Source organism: Mobula hypostoma, chromosome 10 (genome assembly GCF_963921235.1).
Source record: "Mobula hypostoma chromosome 10, sMobHyp1.1, whole genome shotgun sequence".
Lineage (NCBI taxonomy): Eukaryota > Metazoa > Chordata > Chondrichthyes > Myliobatiformes > Myliobatidae > Mobula > Mobula hypostoma.
Window position 1 is genome coordinate 97,584,955 of NC_086106.1, and position 21,290 is coordinate 97,606,244.

General features: G+C 40.6%; 1 protein-coding gene across 7 annotated transcripts in view; it reads left to right on the top strand.

The window, feature by feature from the left end:
• The window catches only part of LOC134353064 (rho guanine nucleotide exchange factor 9), a 314,061-nt gene that overhangs the window by 222,354 nt on the left and 70,417 nt on the right, over window positions 1–21,290 (top strand). The window lies entirely within an intron of this gene.

Consider the following 21,290-nt stretch of genomic DNA (forward strand, 5'->3'; position numbering starts at 1 on the left):
AGTCAACCCATCATATCCATGCTGAATTTGATTAAAGCAAGATCTTCACATAAGTATGAATGAAGAAGATAGTATTCTATGAATTGATCTTGCTCTTTTAAAATACTGAACTGTCATCTTTCCATCACAGTGTTTAGTTATTGGTGAACGTTAGTGGTTGTGACGGAATTGGCCCCAGTGCTGCAAGAAAATATTTTTAAAAAATGTTGAATCTACTTTTTATTCAATGTCCAGTTGAGTTGGAGGTGGGCTGTTGCCATATGAGCAGAGCGAGACAACAAACAGAATATTTTTGATAGCTCAAGGCCGGGATTACCCTGGCTATAAATTGGAGAGATTATCCAGTTGATGTGTTACTGGAGCAATTACAGGGAGAAAAACACGAACAAAAGTTATGAAATTGGGTCAGTTAGAGAATATGAATATAAACATACCGACTGAAGTGTTGTGAAATGCAAAGATGTAGGACATGTGCAATTCTAATTTGAAGTCTGTGTTGTCGATGCCATCCAAACACTTTTAAAAGCCCATGTTTGAACATCATTTCAGCTGCAGGGAGAATCCTAATACTGTATATGCAGTTTTCAGGGTTATCTACTCCATGTGGATTAGAAATGTAGTGGAGTCCAGTTAATTGGATCATCAGTTAATTGAGGCAGCTGCTTATTTGGAGAAACTCTTTAAAGAACAAAAGCTTATTGAGAAAATTTCCAGGAATCCCTTCATTTATTTGGGGCACTATGCTGCTTAATTGAGACTGGAGACTGTTGCCGAGCAGCATTAGTTGCATGCACTTACTAGACCATTAGACACTACACTGTGCTTAGAGAAAACAGTTTTTAAATAGCATTACTTGCACGGGCTTGTGTTCAAAAAGCTGTGAATTTAGTCACTAATAGTTGACCAGCAAAACCATTCTGAACTGTTTTGCTCGCTGCGGTGTCAAGCTTTGAAGTATGGAGATGCCAGAAATGGCTGGGAGTGAAAATGAAACTATTTCACTCTTTCAACAAGTTAGGCACTACAAAGAAAAGGTGTCAACAATCATCTTGAATATTAGAATGAAAATTAAGATCTGGAAGATGCAATCATCTAAAGTATTGTGAAAAGGTGGTCCATTATCTTCACTCGGTTTCTGCACTGATTTTGTTCATTTACAGTTAGTCAAAGGAACATGGCTGCATACACTGAATGAATTCCTCTGTTGATAACTACTAGGAAACTATACACAGTTTTATAGTATCGTAGTAGGATTGACAGTGTTTTAAATTGTTCTGTATTTTACTTAACTACATAATTAGTTACTCAGTTACTGGTAGTTTGTCTTTTTTTTTATCCTTTTTTAACTATATCCATGAAACTTTGGTTAATTGGGGCACCCACTTAACTGGGCCAAAATGTACTTGTCCTGATGTGCCCCAATTAACACTGCATTTTGATTTCTTTGAATGCTGTTTTAATTCAACTTATTTTGTTTTGCTTTATTTTTGTACAAAAAAAAAGAGGGAATGACCTGGCAGGTGCTTCAGGACACTTGCTGGTTTCAAGTCTTCTACACAATTCAGTTGTTCTCATTTCCATTGGTAGTTCCTTTCTTCTTGGAGTGCTGGGGGAGCTTCTTTGAATACAGGATGACAGGCATGGCCCCAGCTCTACATCCGCTGATAGCTCCTTAGCTTACCTCACATTATTATTACAGGCTTCATTTGGCCACATGGATAATCAAATGGATCAGTGTGTAAATATTCCAAATTAAACTCTAATCATGCCAAGATCAATCTTCTTTATACATGTCCTAAAGCCTGTCTTCTGTGTGCCTTTGGCTGAGCTGGTACTCCTGTTTAGTGATATTGCTACAGCAGCTGGGTGGCTAATGGAAAGCTGCTAACTCAGAACAGCCTGTGGATGACCTGAGATTGATGTGAAGAAGCTCTGGGCCTTGACATCCTGATTGCAGGGTGCACAGTCTTGACTTGGGTGGCATCAATGTGGTTTACTGGCCGAATGTTAAGGACACAGTTGGACTAGAGGTAATGGGTAATTATCCTGCAGTCTGAGGAACTTGCCCAGCAGTATGTGGAGACTGGTAGCTGCTGCTTGTGCTACACCAGGAACTGTGACATCACCACATGCTGCATCAAGATTGGGTTCTCAAGCATGCTGATGGAACTTGTCATCTCTTCCATGACCCCAGCTCTGAGCAAAGCCCGGTGGCAAGACTACTCAGCCTCCCCAATGCACCAAGCATCACAGTGTGAATAACCAGCAATTCCTTCTGTAGTCACTATCTGAAACCATTACAGTGCAATTCATGCACTAATTTTGGGCTCCTCTTCCTTCCTCCTCCTTTGTGTAACTCCTACTCCACCACCACCCCACCTCAACTCCTGCCATGTGGGCTGGTATCTGCAGTGCCCATGCCTCTTTTGAATAACGAAAAGGTTCATTGTTCTTTACTGCCAAGGAAGGTTGCTTGACTTGACATAATCTATTGTTACAAGACTGGAGGGATGAACATCATATTTAGAAGTAAACATCCCACTGTACTAGTAGAATTTAAACATTCATTTTATTAATTCAAAGGCCAGTAATTTGAATAATTTTACAAATCATCTTCTTCAATTGTCAAAATGAAGTAATTTTCATTTCAATGCATCCAACTCAATTTCTCTAAGTATTTTCTCTGTGAGTTTTCTCTGACTAGTTTGTTAAAATTACAATGTCTGTTCAAGCTGGATCTCATAGATGCACAAAAAGATATATAATTCCTAGAATTTGATTTGAGTGTTTAAAGTTGATTATTATTTTCCTCAAGCATAAACACAATCGTATAGGTCACAGGATTAAGTTTGTGAATTCTGCTTGTTTTGCATTTTCTTAAATAATGTTATTGCTATTTCAGCTCTTTAAACTTTCAAGATGCAAGTGCTGACCTACATGCGTATTTTCTATTCTGCACATCAAATCTCCTCACATGTTTCCTACTGCAACTGATTACTTCCCCCAAGTCCTTAGAACAACAGCATCTTCTTGGTCTTCAAGTTTGTCATTGAAGAAGTAGGAACCAGAATAGACCACTCCGCCACTCCTGCCATTCATTAGGATCCTACCTAATCTGATCTTCACTAAGATCCTACCTGATCTGATCTCAGTCCATTTTCTTTTATTCTCCTCAAAGTCCCCCAAATCCTTTGAAAATCCGTCACAGTCTTGTATATTTTCAACAACTTAGCCTCCACAGCTCGTGTGGTAGAAAATTCCAAAGATTTACAACTTTTCTGCAATCTTGTGATTAATATCTAACTTAACATCTTTTTTCATTGGCTGTTTTTTTTTACTATTATGGCATCTTGCATTATTTTTTTCACCCATTGACAAAGTTGTGGCTCATGCAGGTTCAGGCTCACTTCAACTGAGCTAGAGTGTGCTTGTCCCAGAGTCTTGATATGTGTTGTACTTTTCTTCCATTTACCCTAATATCTTAATATTGATCTGAAATGGATCAACTCCCAACTGATCATACAATATAAAAGGCCACAATATGCAAAAAGGTGGTGACCTCATCATCTGGAATTTAGCTCTAGGAGACAAATAAGTGACCCAAGCTGACAATCACTGCTTTTCGTTACTTTCCCCGTTGCCATGAAACTGTTGCTAAGCAGATTTTCCCATAGTTACACAAAAGTGGCAGCTGACTCCGAGGTAAATTATCAGTGTAAATCTGTCGCTTTATCACTAGGTAACACAATATGATTTAACTGCAGTGCAGTGGGCTAATGTCGTGCCTCAGAAGATTTTATAGTGCAGTGTTTGCTTTGAAACCAACTGAAAAATATAGGGCAGACATTACAAAGCACACCAGTAATGAACACAACATACCAGTTGAATAGTAATATTGTGTGATCTATACTCACCTGCCTTTAGACCAACAGTTTATTTTGAGTCTACGTATTAGACAAAGTGTCAAAAATGTAATTGATTAAAGGTTGCTAAAAACCTCTTATAAAGTTTAATGCATTTATTGATCTGCTCAATAGGACTTGCACAATGAGAGGAATGTCATAACATTAGACAGGCATCAATGGGAACAATCTGTATTAGGTTAATAATGTCCCAGTGATTTTCAGCAGGGTCAGCACTAATATCAGTCCTGTAATCAAATGCAGCTAAAGATGCAGTTCTTCTGCTTAATTTAACTTCAGGTCTCTTTGTCTAGTGTGGAATATATTAGGAAAAAATGTGTTATAAACATTTCCACATTAAGTGGCTGCAGTTAGTACACCCTTCAGAACAAAGTAATGTCAGTCATGTTATTCAAAAATAGGCTTTTGATGGGATTAGTGCAAACTGAAAATACATAAAATGTGTGGCATTGTTTGTTGCTGTGCCTGGAGAGGAAGCATGTTGAAAACTCTGCAATCTATTGTGTAAAAAATCTAGAAATATAGGAGATTGTATGAGAGTTTAAAACACAGTGTGCACAATGTAGTTAGAACACAAAAGAATGGTTTAAAGCAAGTTACCAACATCATTACAAAGTATCCCACAGTACAGTACATAACAAGGACAATAGGTCCATGCCAGTGTTTATGTTCTACATAAGGTTCCCTTCAAAGTTCAAAGTAAATTTATTATCAAAGTATGGATATGTCACCATGTACTACCCTGAGATTCATTTTCTTGTAGGCATACACAGTAGAACAATGAAATACAATAGAATGGAGAAAAAACTACACATATAGACTGACAAACAACCAATGTGCAAAAGAAATCAAACTTTGCAAATGCAAAATAATAATAATAATAAATGAATAAATAATACTGAGAACCTGAGTTGTAGACTCCTTGATACCCCACCTCATCCCGCTTTGACCAACTCCATCAATATATCCTTCTATTTCTTCCTTTCTTATGTGCTTGCATAATTTTCATTTGAAAGCACCTTTGCTTTTTGCGTCAAGTATGTGCTCTGGTGGCAGGTTCCACACTTCACTGCTCTCTGGTCAAGCTACTCAATGCTATTTTTATCCAGGGCTGGGAGCCTTTAGCAATACCTGACCTACAACTCTTCCAGTTGCACACTGCAGGCACTGGCTAGGCATGTGTACCATGGCAGGACTGGGTACTTACAGTATATTCAACTGTGTTGGGATGGAGTGTGAGGGAGGGTGTTTGGGCTAATGAGCAGCATGTGTAAATGAGTGAAGACAACTGAAAGGTCAAATAAAATAGTTGCCACCATGTTAAAATAGTGGAGACAAAAGTTTGGTATGAGCATATCAGCATATATTCTGAAATAATTTTAATGGCCTACAGTATGGGTTTTTAAATTTGTTGTTCCTGAAATTAATTAAAATGGATGTAATATATTATGTATCCTGAGAAATTATTCTGTTACAAAAATGGCAAGAGTTGCTTGAGGATTTATTTGAACGTTATTGTAACCACTGGTCCATGGGAACTACTTGAACGAAAATATTAACTCAGCATAGGTTTCCCAAGGTGTGCGCAACCCTGCACTAAAAGGACATTTTCATGAGATTGTTCTAATGATTTTCAAAGGTCACTGGTGTGAGTGAGGATCACCTGGTGGACAGGTAGTTTCCGCTATAGTGCTGGATAAAGGAAGCCTCCATGTGAAGCCTGATTAAAGAAGATAATCTCATTTCTCTTGTTTTGTACTCGTTTGTAACTGATGAACATGGAAAGAAATCTCCGTTCAAATAATTTCTTCTGCCATTTCTGACCACTTTATTTGAGATGAAATCTGCTGAAACAACTTGGGGGAGTGGTGACTGCAATTCCCCCTTGGATCAATCTACTGGAGGGAGAGGAATTTCTACGGCCTTTCCTTTATCAAATTATTCTCTTCCTTTTGTCTCCTGTGTACAAAAGAGTTGTGTTGGTAAATGCATGGCAAGTGCTTTTCTGTCTTCATATCTCTGATGTGCCTGCATCAACTTCGATACTTAGACAGAGAAGCTATTTAATTGTGGAGGGTATGCATCTGTCCACTCATGCATGGACTCAACATGAGGCATCTGCTTTGTGATTAACAGTATGTTTTTTCTTATGCCACAGCCCAGATAACCTATTCCAGTAATTTTTTCTTTCTTTCAAAAAGCCAATTCCTGCCAATTACACATAATATCAGTTGTAATGCATTGATTTCTCTAAATAAAATCAAATACAAGAATATCACTATGAATATCTGAATGTGATCACCCTTGTACAATCCTCCTTGTCATAGCTGGCTCAATTTTTAAACTCACTTTCCTAGAAAAAAAAGAGAAGCAAATATAATCACTCCAGTTTTTTTCTACCTTGCAAGCTATTTGGATTCAGCCACCAATCTGATGGGCAATTTATCAGTCTCTTCAAAGCCAAGCATACTTTTCATCACATTGAGCAGGATCTGTTTTGTCAATACCAATCAAGCAGAATTTCACTGGTAAACTGACTTTTGGGAACGATCCACTGCGTTTTACTTGTCAGCTAAGGAAGAAGAGAAGTACATTTAAAATTTTCGTTTATGTGACTGGAAATGTCTGGAATCCCATTTTGAGTTCACTGAAGATGGTTGTAACTTTCCTTCCCAGAATTATCCCATTTCTCTATACCATAACAGCCTTGGAACCCATTTTAAGGCTCTCCTTTCTGCCTTAATAATCTTTTAGTTTGTTATGTTCTGTACAAGTTTCTGACCTGCCACCATCTTTAAGTTTGCTGCTATTATGAATGTTATTCATTAACAATGGGTGGTAGCCCTCCCCTTGGAATTTTCACTGGACATGTTGGCATGTTGCATTTGGAGAAAGATCAGACCGGGCCTTTGATTTTGAGAAAGTTATTACAGGAGTTGCAGATGCCCCTTTTAATGGGAAGACAGAGTAGGACTTTATAGCCGGAAACATCTAAAGATAATTCAGGCACATTTTTCCAGGTATGTAGGATTACCTCAGGCTGATTTTAAGCTTTTAAACATTAAGCAAGTTAATGAGAAATTTTTTCCTCCTTTTCAAAATTAAAATTATGTTCTTATTTGCCTGACATACAGATGTTGGGTGTTATTGGCATATAGCTTTGCTAGCAAAATGTAAAGTTCTTTGAATGTCAGAAATAACTTAATCAACAAAAATGTATTCATATGAAATGTTTTGTTTTACTTTTGAGAAGACATTTATTTCAGAATTGTTAATCTGTCTTCTCAAAGGACAACACAAAAAGTTATTTCAAAGTGAATTTTTTTGTACCTTGAACAGTTTTCCTTTGTCTGCTTCCTGTCCTCCATTATTCTGTTAAACATTCGTTCTTTGGTGGAGTGTGGTTTTATAATCTCTAGGTATTCTGCAGTATCCCAGCATTAATCTTGATTTCAGGATCAGGGTGCTATTCAACCATGATAGGCTTCACAGGTAATTCTTTCATTAACTGCTATCTGCATATCTCTTTTGCGTCACTGAGTAATGCAGATGAGGTGTAATCTCAGTTGCTATTCTGCTTTCTGGTCCATTACACTAGGGAATATTGCACGATCACTTCAGGCATTCTTTCTAACATCTAATCAACATAGATCTGAATAAAAACTAAATAAGAAGGATCTAAATTCACTGCTTAAACTACTAAGCTTCTATATAAAGCACATAATTTCTGATGCCAACTATTGATCTTAAATAATTATCCAAAATAATTCTTGGCATCTGTCTTTTGAGTAGCAGATGCACAGTTCAGACTACAACAAATCGAGCTAATCCGTTGTTAAATTAATTCCTTAAAAAGACGGGTAAATGTTTAGTGATGATAAGATAAATATAGAAGTAAAGAAAATGCTGTAGTGCTGTTGGGGCAACCAAAACTATCATGAAAATATAACAAATCAAGATGAACATTGCAGTTTTGAATGCAAGGAAGATGACTTCCTGATTGCATTCTTCTTCTACTGGATATAGGTTGCTGACAGCAGCTTGCCAGAGTCCCCTAGTCTTTCAAGTTGTCTCCAGGTGTAGCCCTTCCTCAAAGATCCTTTCTCTCCCAGGGATGAGATCTTTGGAGCTTTTGGTGGCATTTCTGTAGCACTTTTTTTTTATATAGAATGGGGTTGCTAGCCTCATGTCCTACCCTCCTCCTCTTGCAGCCGGGCTTGGGTCTATCCATGGCAGAGTTCCTGATTTGTCTTAAAAATATATTAAGTAATCTTTATCTTCAATCTGCTTTCTAAATAAATTGAATGTATGCACTTGGAAAGCAAGATTAGTTAGGAAATATTAAGTTGTTCTTCAATTTCTTGTTTCAGAAGCATGCCCCTATTAAGTTGCCCTTATAGACACAGTTCTGTTTGAACCTACAGCTCAGCAGGTGTTGGATCCTGATACTTTTGTGAACCAAGGGTTCTTCGTAAGTCAAAAGCAAAGCATAAAACTTGTTGCTTACGATCATTTAATTGTGTGTTATAAGAGCAAAGAAGAAGGCAGAAGCACGGCAAGAGACAAGGTGAGGGAGAAAGAATAAAGGCTTTCTCATACCAGGCTACTGATAACAGAACATTCATTTGATAGCAGTTAACCGATAAAATAGCCACCCCTAAAACCAAGACATTTCCAGAAAAATACCGAGACAACTCTAACCACAGAACAATTGTGTACACTGTACACACTGTAGGTGATTGTATAAAAATACAAACAAGCATAAAAAAGTTAAACTACAAGGAAAATAACCATTCTCACCCAATTCAAATGAGGACACAGCATTAACTAAAGAGGTTTAACATGAGGATAAAATTCTACACATGGGGATTTTTTCATTCTTGTGGTTGTGGAGGCTCGTGGAAAGTAAACGAGAAGAACAGGATGGACAATGGTTTTATTGAATGGGGCTGACTGTTCTCTTCCTGTTTTTATTTCTTTTGTTCTCACTTTAAATATTTAAGGGGTGTTGATTGAGGGATAAACATAGGCCAAGACATGTTATTTCTCTTCTTTGAATTATGCATGGTAATTACAATCTTTAAAGAACCAGAGCTGGCAGACAGAAACCCATATTAAAGTTTTATCCAAACAACTGCATCTTTGACAATTGCCGTAGTCCCTGGACGGTCAGCTATAAACTGTTCAAATTTTTGTGTGGTTGCACAGGAGAACTTTCTTAACTGATCAAAACTGACAGATTAATGCAAATTAGCTCGAAATATTGTCCGCACTATCCTCTGTGTTTTCTCCGGTCATTTTTGGAAGCATTCAGTATTTTACTGTGGAATTACTTGACTTTCACAATACTATGTAGTAGTTCCATGGATCATAATCACTACAGGTTTTTAAAAAATAATATTGTTAATTACAGAGGGATTGCATGTTCTTGTCAAGTATTAATGCCTTATGATTAGTAAATTAACCACAGCAAGCAAATCTATTAATTTTGTAGCAAGTATGAAGTGTTCATTTACTATATGTAACAATGCAAAAAAGTATTGGTTTTCTTTGCATTAAATGCATAGATAGTCCGATCACATCTGAAACCATCTGTTTAAGAGAAAAAATATTCCCCAGTTGTCTTTTCCTTCATTTGAAGATACAGATTATTGATTTTTAGTTTGTTGCAAACTGACTTAAGCCCTCACAAATCTTAGACAATATGTTGGTTTTAGTATCTGACATTTTCTAGAGAAGTAAATCCAGTCTATTTCAGACATCCCATCCTGCAAAAACTCACTTCAGAGAGGTCTCAACCTCATAGCAGTCTGTGTCAATGAATTTGTTAATTTTTCTGGACATCAGATTCACAAGTGTTTTTTGAGTCAAGCAACACACATCAAAGTTGCTGGTGAACGCAGCAGGCCAGGCAGCATCTCTAGGAAGAGGTACAGTCGACGTTTCGGGCCGAGACTCTTCGTCAGGACTAACTGAAGGAAGAGCTAGTAAGAGATTTGAAAGTGGGAGGGGGAGGGGGAGATCCAAAATGATAGGAGAAGACAGGAGGGGGAGGGATGGAGCCAAGAGCTGGACAGGTGATTGGCAAAAGGGATGTGAGAGGATCATGGGACAGGACGCCCAGGGAGAAGGGAAGGGGAGAGAGGGGGGAAAAACCCAGAGGATGGGCAAGGGGTATAGTCAGAGGGACAGAGGGAGAAAAAGGAGAGAGAGAAAAAGAATGTGTGTATATAAATAAATAACGGATGGGGTACGAAGGGGAGGTGGGGCATTAGCGGAAGTTAGAGAAGTCAATGTACATGCCATCAGGTTGGAGGCTACCCAGACTGAATATAAGGTGTTGTTCCTCAAACCTGAGTGTGGCTTCATCTTTACAGTAGAGGAGGCTGTGGATAGACATATCAGAATGGGAATGGGATGTGGAATTAAAATGTGTGACCACTGGGAGATCCTGCTTTCTCTGGCGGACAGAGCATAGGTGTTCAGCAAAACGATCTCCCAGTCTGCGTCGGGTCTCGCCAATATATAGAAGGCCACATCGGGAGCACCAGACACAGTATATCACCCCAGCCAACTCACAGGTGAAGTGTCGCCTCACCTGGAAGGACAGTTTGGGGCCCTGAATGGTGGTGAGGGCGGAAGTGTAAGGGCATGTGTAGCACTTGTTCTGCTTACAAGGATAAGTGCCAGGAGGGAGATCAGTGGGGAGGGATGGGGGGGGGGACGAAGTCGCGTTCACCAGCAACTTTGATGTGTGTTGCTTGAATTTCCAGCATCTACAGAATTCCTCGTGTTTATGTTTTGTGAATCAGCTGACTTCTGAATTCTGTCTTAATGTGCCATGTTCACAGTAGCTGCTGTCTTGGTTGACGAGCAGGCATAGTTTTTTGCTATTTCTGAATCAGGAAACATTTTCCTGAATAGCTTGCCTGTGTGCTTACACACCTGGAATGACAGGTTATGCTCAACGATGAAAGATGTAAAGTACACCTCAGCTCTAGTGACTTTCTTTGTCAGACTTTGGTTTTCTGCTGAAAAGAACTGTGAAATACTTGAGCAGCCTTCCCTGCGCTGAGCCTCCCTGATATGTTGTCATCCCTAAAAGAAATAAAAGCGTAAGGTGTATCCTTATTACAGGTGTGCGCTGCTTAACGTCCATTCAGACAACGTCCGATTGCATATACGTCTGTAGTCACACACACACTCACACACACATTGCCTGCAATAGTCGGGATCAGAACTTACTTTTTAAAATCGAAATGGGGGATTTTAAATGAGTGATTTAGAAGTTCTGTATCTTCAAGTTCAAGTTTATTGTCATCGGGCTGATTGTCCAGAAATGAAACAACCTCTGTCCGGACCACGGTGTAGCCACAATACACATACCATGCACACCACATAAAACAATATATTACCATATTATTTAATAAAGTGTAATTCAAAATGCATATAAAGTAAACAGTTCGCTATCCTAATGACGAGACCTTGGTGGGGGCCGGGTATTTATTAAAATCGTCTTTTCTTCTGAAAACAGTTGCGCTTAAACCCAGCCCATCGCGGGCTTCGATGTACCTGTAAGTGGAAGTGTTTCAGGAAAAAAAACCCGAAGAATTTGCTTGCTGTGAGCGCGTTTGTCAAAGATGTCTTAGCGGACGATTTTGGAATTTCGCTCCAATTTAAACCCCGCTCTAATCCCCTTTAAGACACCAACGCACCCCACCCGTATAGGACAGCCTCGCGTAGTTGGTTGTCATCGCCAGCCTTGGGAATTTCTTCGCCAGGCTTTTGTACTTTATCACCGACAATTGTTCTGATCATCTCAGCGTCATTACAGATGGCAGCAACTGAACTGATGGACTATGGAAGATAGAGAGAGAGGTCGACTGTAAAGCCCGCTCACAGAGAAAACTGATAGGTCTACTTAGCACAAAGAGAGATCAAGTAGGATTCATTCATTTTCTTTCTTTTTTTTCCCTCTCCCTCTCTAAAAAATCGATTTCCGGGATATTGTATATAATTTGCGGGCATCAGGGAGCCGCTATCAATATGCGGGAGACTCCCGGAACTCCCGGGAGAGGTGGGATGTCTGCTATTTACTCACAGAGAATAGCCAAGAACATAGGTAGAGGGGAAGGCCATTTAAGACCATACAGCCATAAGGCATGGGAGAAGGATTAGGCCATTTGGCCCATCAAGCCTGTGCAGCCATTCTATCATGGTTGATTTATTATCACGCTCAACCTCATTCTCCTGCCTTCTCTACATAACTTGTGATGCCTTGATTAATCAAGGACCTATCACCCTCTGCTTTAAATATACCCAATGACTTGGCCTCTACAGCCATCCATGGCAATGAATTCCAAAGATTCAACATGCACTGGCAAAAGAAAAACCCTCTCATCTCTGTTCTAAGGGGACATCCTTCTATTCTGTGACCAGTGATGCTCTTCAGGGGTCGGTGTTGAGACCACTTCTTATCTCAGTATTTTTCAGTGATTTGGACGACAGAATTGATGGCTTTGTGACCTAGGCTGTGAACAATCCAGAGACAGGTGGAGGGGCAGGTGGTGTTGAGGAAGCAGGGAGTCTGAGAAGGACTTAGACAGATTTGGAGGTTGGGCAAAGTGGTAGCAGATGGAATGTAGTGTAAGAAAGTGTATGATCATGCACTTTAGTAGAAGGAATAAAGGCACAGATTATTTCTAAAAATCAGAGATGCAAAGGGACTTGGGAGTCCTCGTGCAGGATCCCCTAAAGTTTAACTTGCAGGTTGAGTCAGTGGTGAGGAAAGTAAATGCAATGTTAGCATTCATTTTGAGTGTACTGTAAAAACAAGGATGTAATACTGAGGCTTTAAAAGGCATTGGTCAGACCACACTTGGAGTATTATGAGCAGTTTTGTGCCCCTTATCAATGAAAAGATGTGCTGGCATTGGAGAGGATCAAGAGGAGGTTCAAAAAATTGGTTTAGGGAATGAAAGGATTAACATATGAGGAGCATTTGATGGCTTTGGGATTGTACTCATTGGAGTTTAGAAGGTTGAGGGGTGATCTCATTGAAACCTATTGAATATTGAAAGGCCTTGATAGAGTGGATGTGGAGAGGATGTTTCCTATAGTGGTGGAGTCTTGGACTAGAGGGCACCGCCTCAGAATACAGGGACGTCTATTTAGAACAGAGATGAGGAGGATATTTTTTTAGCTAGAGGGCTGTAGACCTGTGGAAATCATGACCACAGATGGCTGTGGAGGCCAAGTCACTGGGTATGTTTAAAGCGAAGCTTGCTAGGTTCTTGATTAGCCAGAATTATGTGGAGAAGGCAGGAGAATGGAGTTGAGAGGGATAATATATGAGCCAAGATCGAATGGCAGAGCAGACTCAGTGGGTTGAATGACCTAATTCTGCTCATATGCCTTATGTCTGGTCCTAGACTCCCCCACTATAGGAAACTCTCCACGTCTGGAGCCAGTTCTGTCAATTGATTAGGTCATGGCTGATCATTGTCATGTTTTGGAATTATGTAATGCCTTTATTGAACACAAATATATTATTCTCCATTGTAAAGTTTTCAGTTGAAAAGATTTTGGGGAAGACAATGAGAGCTAGAGTCAGAACACCAGTAATTCCAGCACTCCTTTTGTGAAGAAGTCACAAATTGTGATATCTTACCTCAATTTTTAAGGTTATGTTCCTTTATTCTGGACTCTCCCACCATTTTAAAAAAATAATTCAAAGGGTGTAGACTTGGCAGGCTACAGCCAGCATTTAACTGTCCGTCCTGAATTGTCTAAGAAAAGATTGTGGTCGCTTCCTTCTTGAACTGTTGTGGTCCTTAAGATATGGTCATACCCAGAGCGGTGTAAGGAAAAGAGCTGCAGGATATTGACACAGTGACAGCAGGAATAACACTGTTTCCAAATCAAGGTGGTCTGTGGCTTGGAGGGCAAATTCCATGTGTAACCATGATTTTGCTGTCCTTGTCTTCTATCTAGTAAAGGACAAATTGTGGGTTTGGAAGGAGCTGTCTATGGACCTTGGTGGGTAGCTGCATTGTGTCCCATGGATGGTGCTAATTGCTGCTGGTGTTCTTCAGTGATGAAGTGAGCGAATGATTGCAGATAGGATAGCTATACAACAGGCTGCCGTGTCCGACATTGTGCCGAGCTTCCTGAGTGTTGTTGTAACTGCAACTCATCCAGACAAGTGGAGAGTTTGCCATCAGACTCCTGACCTCAGCCTCTTCTGCACGTTGTGTTTATGGCTACTCCAGGTCAGTTTCTGGTCCATGGTAATCTCCTGGTTAATGATAGTAATGTCCTTGAAAGCCAAACAACTACTAGCTAGACTTTCTCTTGCTGGATGTCTTTGTTGCATGGCATTTGACTGGCACCTATCACCTCAGGCCTGGATATTGTCCAGGTCTCGATGCACTTGGATGTGGACTGCTTCATTATCTCAAGAGTCGTGATTGACGCTGAATATTGTGCAGTCATCAGTGAACAACCCTATCTCTGGCATTTTGACTGAAGGACAGTCATTGATGAAGCAGCTGAAGATAGTTGGGGTGAAGACACTACCCTGAGGAACTCCTGCAGAGCTGTCCTGGGACTGAGATAATTGACCTCCAACCACCACAGTCATCTTAGTACTAGGTATGGTTCCAACCAGTGGAGGGTTTTCTCACTGTTTTCAACGTCTTCAACATAAAAGGGCTTTTTGAAGCCACACTCAATCAAATGCTGCCTCGATGTCAAGGGCAGTTACTGTCAGAAGTAATAGCTTCTCTGCATCTATACTTCGAAATCCTTTAATAATTTCGGACACCCTAATTAGATTATTCCTTAATCTCATGTACTGTATTTAAAAGGATGAAAGCTTATCTGTTGCTAGGCTGGCTTCAGTTTAATTCTTTTATCTCTAAAATCATTCTCATAAACCGACATATCAGCCCCTTCCAAAGCTAATATATCCTTTTTTTGTCTGTTTTCCCTTCTTTCTCCCCCCTCTCCTTTCCTGCGTATATCATGGAAGTTTCATTTTAAAACCTGGTTTACAGTTAGTTCATTTTGCCTAGCATTTGTTTCCTGTGGGGATCCCATTAACTAAGTATGTTTTGAATGGATGGCACGGGCACTAAAATAACTCACAGGCAGTCTGTTGTATTGATGTGAAGCATATAAATGTGTATATTGGATGATGAAAGAACTGGGCTTATCTAAGATACCGCACAAAAAAAATAATTTCAAGTTCAAATTCAAGTTTAATTATCATTCAGCCATACATGAATATAGCCAAAGGAAACAGCATACCTCTGGGGCCAAGATGCAAAACACTTTACTAAGGCACACAGCACAACGAACATAGCACAAATAGCACATATGATTAAGATTTCAGAAAGACATACACAAAGAGAAAAAATAATATAGCCAAAGTCCCCAAGTCGCATGACTGTAGATTGATATTGTCCTGGTCCAGCTTGTTCTTCCATTGAGCGGTTACTGGAGGGCAGCACCAAGCAGACACCAGAGGGCAGCACCGAACCAATACTGAAGGGCAGCACTGACGGAAGGGGACAGCCCCAACCCAGTACAGATTCCAGTGAGCCCACAGAGGCCACTGCTCTCTCCCACACTGCCTCGCCATCTCCTCCCCTGGGCAAATGCCAAAGGTAACCCTGCTGCAAGAGCCTAGTCCTCACCAAAACTGAGGCATTGCAGCTCAACCTCTGTTGGTTTCGCCATGAAGCTAGTGAACTAGACTTGTGATATTCTAGGTTATCAATGTTCAATAGGGTCCTGTGATCACGATAAAAACATCCAAGGCAATCATGCACTCCTTTTGTTGGATCATATACCATCTCAACACAAAAATCACAATAATAACTGTAAACAGGGAAGACTAGATTTCTGTATCAAGCTTCTATAAAAATCTTTGGTCATCACAGATGCAGAATAGCCTTGTGGGTAAATTACAAGGAAAGACAGTATACTAATCCTTTTTCTCCTCGACCAGTGCTCTATTATTCAGCGGAGAATTGTATGATTGAGCATTAGCCGAAAAGAAAGGATTAGGAATATAGAAAACACGAATGAAATATTCAGCAAAATATAATTCTTTCTGTCTTTTTAATGCTGCATGTGTGGTAAAGCACATTTTTAGAAACTGGTATTATTTTATACACATTTATTTAGTTTCTCAAAGTCAATTTTCTGGGAATAGGTACACTCGACAGTTCTATTATTTGCAGTGATTGGAGGCACATTTCTTTTGCCTGAGCTGCTACTCCTAATCAGATCTTGGAACTACAAGGACCAGTTTTGAGAGCCTCCAGCATGATTTCAATTTTAACTAAATTGGTCTGAATTAAGTTACTTTACCACAAATTGTTACTCATTTATACTACATTATTGCTAAGGTTATAAAGGGAGCCAGACCACTTGATTAAGGGACAACTTATATATAAGCTGCTCAGAACAATTTTCAGGCATCCCAGAAGCATTTTAGTGAAATCAAGCAAAAGTCAATATTGTTCTACTCTGTTGAGCCATTTCTTATATAACAGCTTAAAATCATATTTTTACATGGCTAAGGGACATGAAAAGGTCGAAGTATTGACTGAACCTTGATTGCAATAAGTTACATTTTAATGTTTCTTCAACATTTCTCAAAGTTGAGCACCACTCATGGCTGACAAATGAGATTGGTCATCTGCACATCTTTAATATCGTAAGCAAACTATTTTTAATAATGCTGGCCTCGCTATTAACTGTTAGCAGAGTGCAAAATAAAAAGACATACACAGAAAATATCAGAACAATCAAAGTTAACTATCTATTATAATAGAAATAGGTGGAAGCACACAACTTGACTTGGTTTTATTTAAGTCAAGATTCCTCTTTTAAAAAGGGTGGAATACTGGGAAGGGGATTCTGGGGTGAAATTGAAAAATCATGAATAGCACTGCATTTTATTATCAGGGGAGGTTGAGAAAGAATTTTTCTTTTGCTTGCTGTCACAGTGTAAAATGAGTGGGTGGGTAACAGAAAACTGCAGCAGTTCTGAGCCAACGACAGAGAAAATCGGCAGGGTGAATCATGATTAGCCCATCAGATCTGATATGCCTAAATGTTGAAATTACCTTCTTAATGTGGTATTTGTCTCAATCTAGACATGAAGCTAGACTGGTATTAGGTGCAAAGAGATTAACATTAATTTTTAATTTATTCAAATCTCTTTTGAACACATTGCACCAATAGCTGGATATCTAATACTTCTCATGACTTGAGACTGGAGATTGTGAGGAAATTTGATAGCCAAACAATAATCATGCATAATGATTATTACTCCAGATCAGACTGTTATTTCTTTGTACAAATTTTCTGATGTTCAGAGGCCAATGCTTGAGTAATGGCTTTACCCCTTTTATGAATAAAGGAATAGTCGTCTTCTGCAAATTTGGCTGGAGGTTTAGTGATCCTTTTTAGTTGGTTTCAGGAATCACATTTGGATAAGCAGAGACTGTGTGATTCCATCAAAGTATCCATCCGCCCACAGGCTGCAAAAGTACATTATAGAACTGATTTAAATTCGTGGTGAACGTTGTATGGAATGACTGCCTCTCATCAACCAGGCCACCATTCACACATTTCTCATGGCCTGATTTTCTAACTGGAGCTGGGCCTTTCAGAGGGATTGGGACCAGCTAGATGTACAGCAGATTTTTGTGGTGCTACTGGCTAAGGCAAATAATGATGGTAGAACTATCAATAAGGTGGCCTTTTTTGAAGGCAGTCAAATCTCAATGAATAGCAGTGGCTGGTACCAAAATGTATCAAAATTCATACTACATACAGAGCATGTTTAATCCTTAAGGGTACGGTACTATGCGGTATGTCATAGGCCAGTCTGTACTATTTATTCCAATGACCCATTGTTGCATGTGCTAAACTTGTAACACTTCAATATCTCTGAAAGACTGAATTGAAAAATTCTTTTATGTTTATGTTTTACAAAGCTCATGTAAGATAGACCATACAGGAACAGTATTAGCCCACTTGGCCAATCAAGTATGCTCCGCCATTCAATCATGACTGATCCATTTTTCACCTCCTCAGCCTCACTCCCAGGCCTTCTATCCATAACCTTTAATGCCATGGCCAAATAAGAACCTATCAATCTCTGCCCTAAATATACCCGATGACCTGGCCTCCATAGCAGCATTTGGTAACAAATTCCACCAATTCAACATCCTCTGGCTGAAGAAATTTCTTCCCATCCCTGTTTTAAATGGCCGCCCCTCTATCCTGAGGCTGTGCCCTCTTTTCCCAGACTCCCCCACCATGGGAAACATCATTTCCATATCTGCTCTGTCTAGGCCTTTCAACATTCGAAAGGTTTCAAAGAGATCTCCCCCATCCTTCTAAAATCCAGTGAGTACAGACCCAGAGCCACCAAACATTCCTCATATGATAACCCTTTCATTCCCAGCATCATCCTTGTGAACCTCCTCTGAAACCTCTCCAATACCAGCACATCTTTTTTTAGATAAGGAGCCCAAAACTGTTCACGATACTCAATGTGACGTCTCACCAGTGCCTTATAAAGCCTCTGCATCACATCCCTGCTGTTATATTCTGGATCCCTTGAAATGAATGCTAACATGGCATTTACCTTCCTCACTACTGACTCAACCTGCAAATTAACCATTGGGGTGTTCTGCACAAGGACTTCCAAGTCCCTCTGCATCTCAGATTTCTGGATTTTCTCCCCATTTAGAAAATAGTCTGCACATTTATTTCTTCAACCAAAGTGCATGAACATGCATTTTCCAACATTGTATTTCAATTTTCCACTTCCTTGCCCATTCTCCTAATCTACCTAAGTCCTTCTGCAGCCTTCCTGTTTCCTCAGCACTACCTGCCCCTCCACTAATCTTCATATCAACTGCAAACTTGGCAACAAAGCCATCTATTCCATCACCTAATCATTGATATACAGCATAAAAAGAAGAGGTCCCAACACCGACCCCTGCAGAACACCACTAGCCATTGTCAGTCAACCAAAAAAGGATCCTTTTATTCCCACTCGTTGCCTCCTGCCTGTCAGCCAATGCTCTAACCATGCTAATAACTTTCCTGTAATACCATGGCTCTCAACTTGGTAAGCAGCCTCATGTGTGGCCTTTTGAAAATCCAGACATACAACATCCACTACATCTCCTTTTTCTAACCTACTTGTAATCTCCTCAAAGAATTCCAACAGGTTCGTCAGGCAAGATTTTCCCTTAAGGAAACCAAGCTGACTTTGTCCTATGTTGTTCTGTGTCACCAAATATTCCATAACCTCAGCTTTAACAATTGACTCTAACATCTTCCCAAGGTGCAGAATAGCTGCATTCCAAAAACAAAGAAGTACTCAAATGGCGAAAGAGTACAACCTTAACTGACAAGGGAAGTCAAGGCGAATGGAAAAGAAAAAGAGGTCAGGCTAACTGGTCTATAATTTCCTTTCTGCTGCCTTCCTCCCTTCTTAAAGAGTGGAGTGACATTTGCAATTTTCCAGTCCTCTGACATCATGCCAGATTCGAATGATTTTTGAAAGGTCATTACTAATGCCTCTACGATCACAACCATTACCTCTTTCAGAACCCTGGGCTGCAGTTTATCTGGTCCGGGTGTCTTATGTACCTTTAATTCTTTTATATTTTTGAGCACCTTCTCTCTTGTAATACTAACTGAACTCACTTCTCTCCTCTCACACCATTCAACTCCTGGCACAATACTAGTGTCTTCCACAGTGAAGAATAATGCAAAATACTCATTTAGTTCAAGCAACACACATCAAAGTTGTTGGTGAACGCAGCAGGCCAGGCAGCATCTCTAGGAAGAGGTACAGTCGACATTTCAGGCCGAGACCCTTCGTCAGGACTAACTGAAGGAAGAGTTAGTAAGAGATTTGAAAGTGGGAGGGTTGGGGGGGATCCAAAATGGTAGGAGAAGACAGGAGGGAGAGGGATGGAGCCAAGAGCTGGACAGGTGATTGGCAAAAGGGATGTGAGAGGATCATGGGACAGGAGGCCCAGGGAGAAAGACGGGAGGGGGGGGAGATCCCAGAGGATGGGCAAGGGGTATAGTCAGAGGGACAGAGGGAGAAAGTGAGAGAAAGAATGTGTGTATAAAAATAAATAACGGATGGGGTACGAGGGGGAGCTGGGGCATTAGCGGAAGTTAGAGAAGTCAATGTTCATGCCATCAGGTTGGAGGCTACCCAGACGGAATATAAGGTGTTGTTCCTCCAACCTGAGTGTGGCTTCATCTTTGCAGTAGAGGAGGCCATGGATAGACATGTCAGAATGGGAATAGGATGTGGAATTAAAATGTGTGGCCACTGGGAGATTCTGCTTTCTCTGGCGGACAGAGTGTAGGTGTTCAGCAAAACGGTCTCCCAGTCTGCGTCGGGTCTCGCCAATGTATAGAAGGCCACATCGGGAGCACCGGACGCAGTATATCACCCCAGCCGACTCACAGGTGAAGTGTCACCTCACCTGGAAGGACTGTCTGGGGCTCTGAATGGTGGTAAGGGAGGAAATGTAAGGGCATGTGTAGCACTTGTTCCGCTTACAAGGATAAGTGCCAGGAGGGAGATCAGTGGGGAGGGATGGGGGGGACGAATGGACAAAGGAGTCGTGTAGGGAGCGATCCCTGCGGAAAGCAGAGAGAGGTGGGGAAAGAAAGATGTGCTTAGTGGTGGGATCCCGTTGGAGGTGGCGGAAGTTACGGAGAATAATATGTTGGACCCGGAGGCTGGTGGGGTGGTAGATGAGGACTAGGGGAACCCTATTCCTAGTGGGGTGGCGGGAGGATGGAGTGACAGCAGATGTGCATGAAATGGGGGAGATGCGTTTGACAGCAGAGTTGATGGTGGAGGAAGGGAAGCCCCTTTCTTTAAAAAAGGAGGACATCTCCCTCATCCTGGAATGAAAAGCCTCATCCTGAGAGCAGATGCAGCGGAGATGGAGGAATTGCGAGAAGGGGATGGCATTTTTGCAAGAGACAGGGTGAGAATAGTCCAGATAGCTGTGAGAGTCAGTAGGCTTATAGTAGACATCAGTGGATAAGCTGTCTCCAGAGATAGAGACAGAAAGATCTAGAAAGGGGAGGGAGGTGTCGGAAATGGACAAGGTAAACTTGAGGGCAGGGTGAAAGTTGGAGGCAAAGTTAATAAAGTCAACGAGCTCAGCATGCATGCAGGAAGCAGCGCTAATGAAGTCGTCGATGCAGCGAAGGAAAAGTGTGGGACAGATACCAGAATAGGTATGGAACATAGATTGTTCCACAAAGCCAACAAAAAGGCAGGCATAGCTAGGA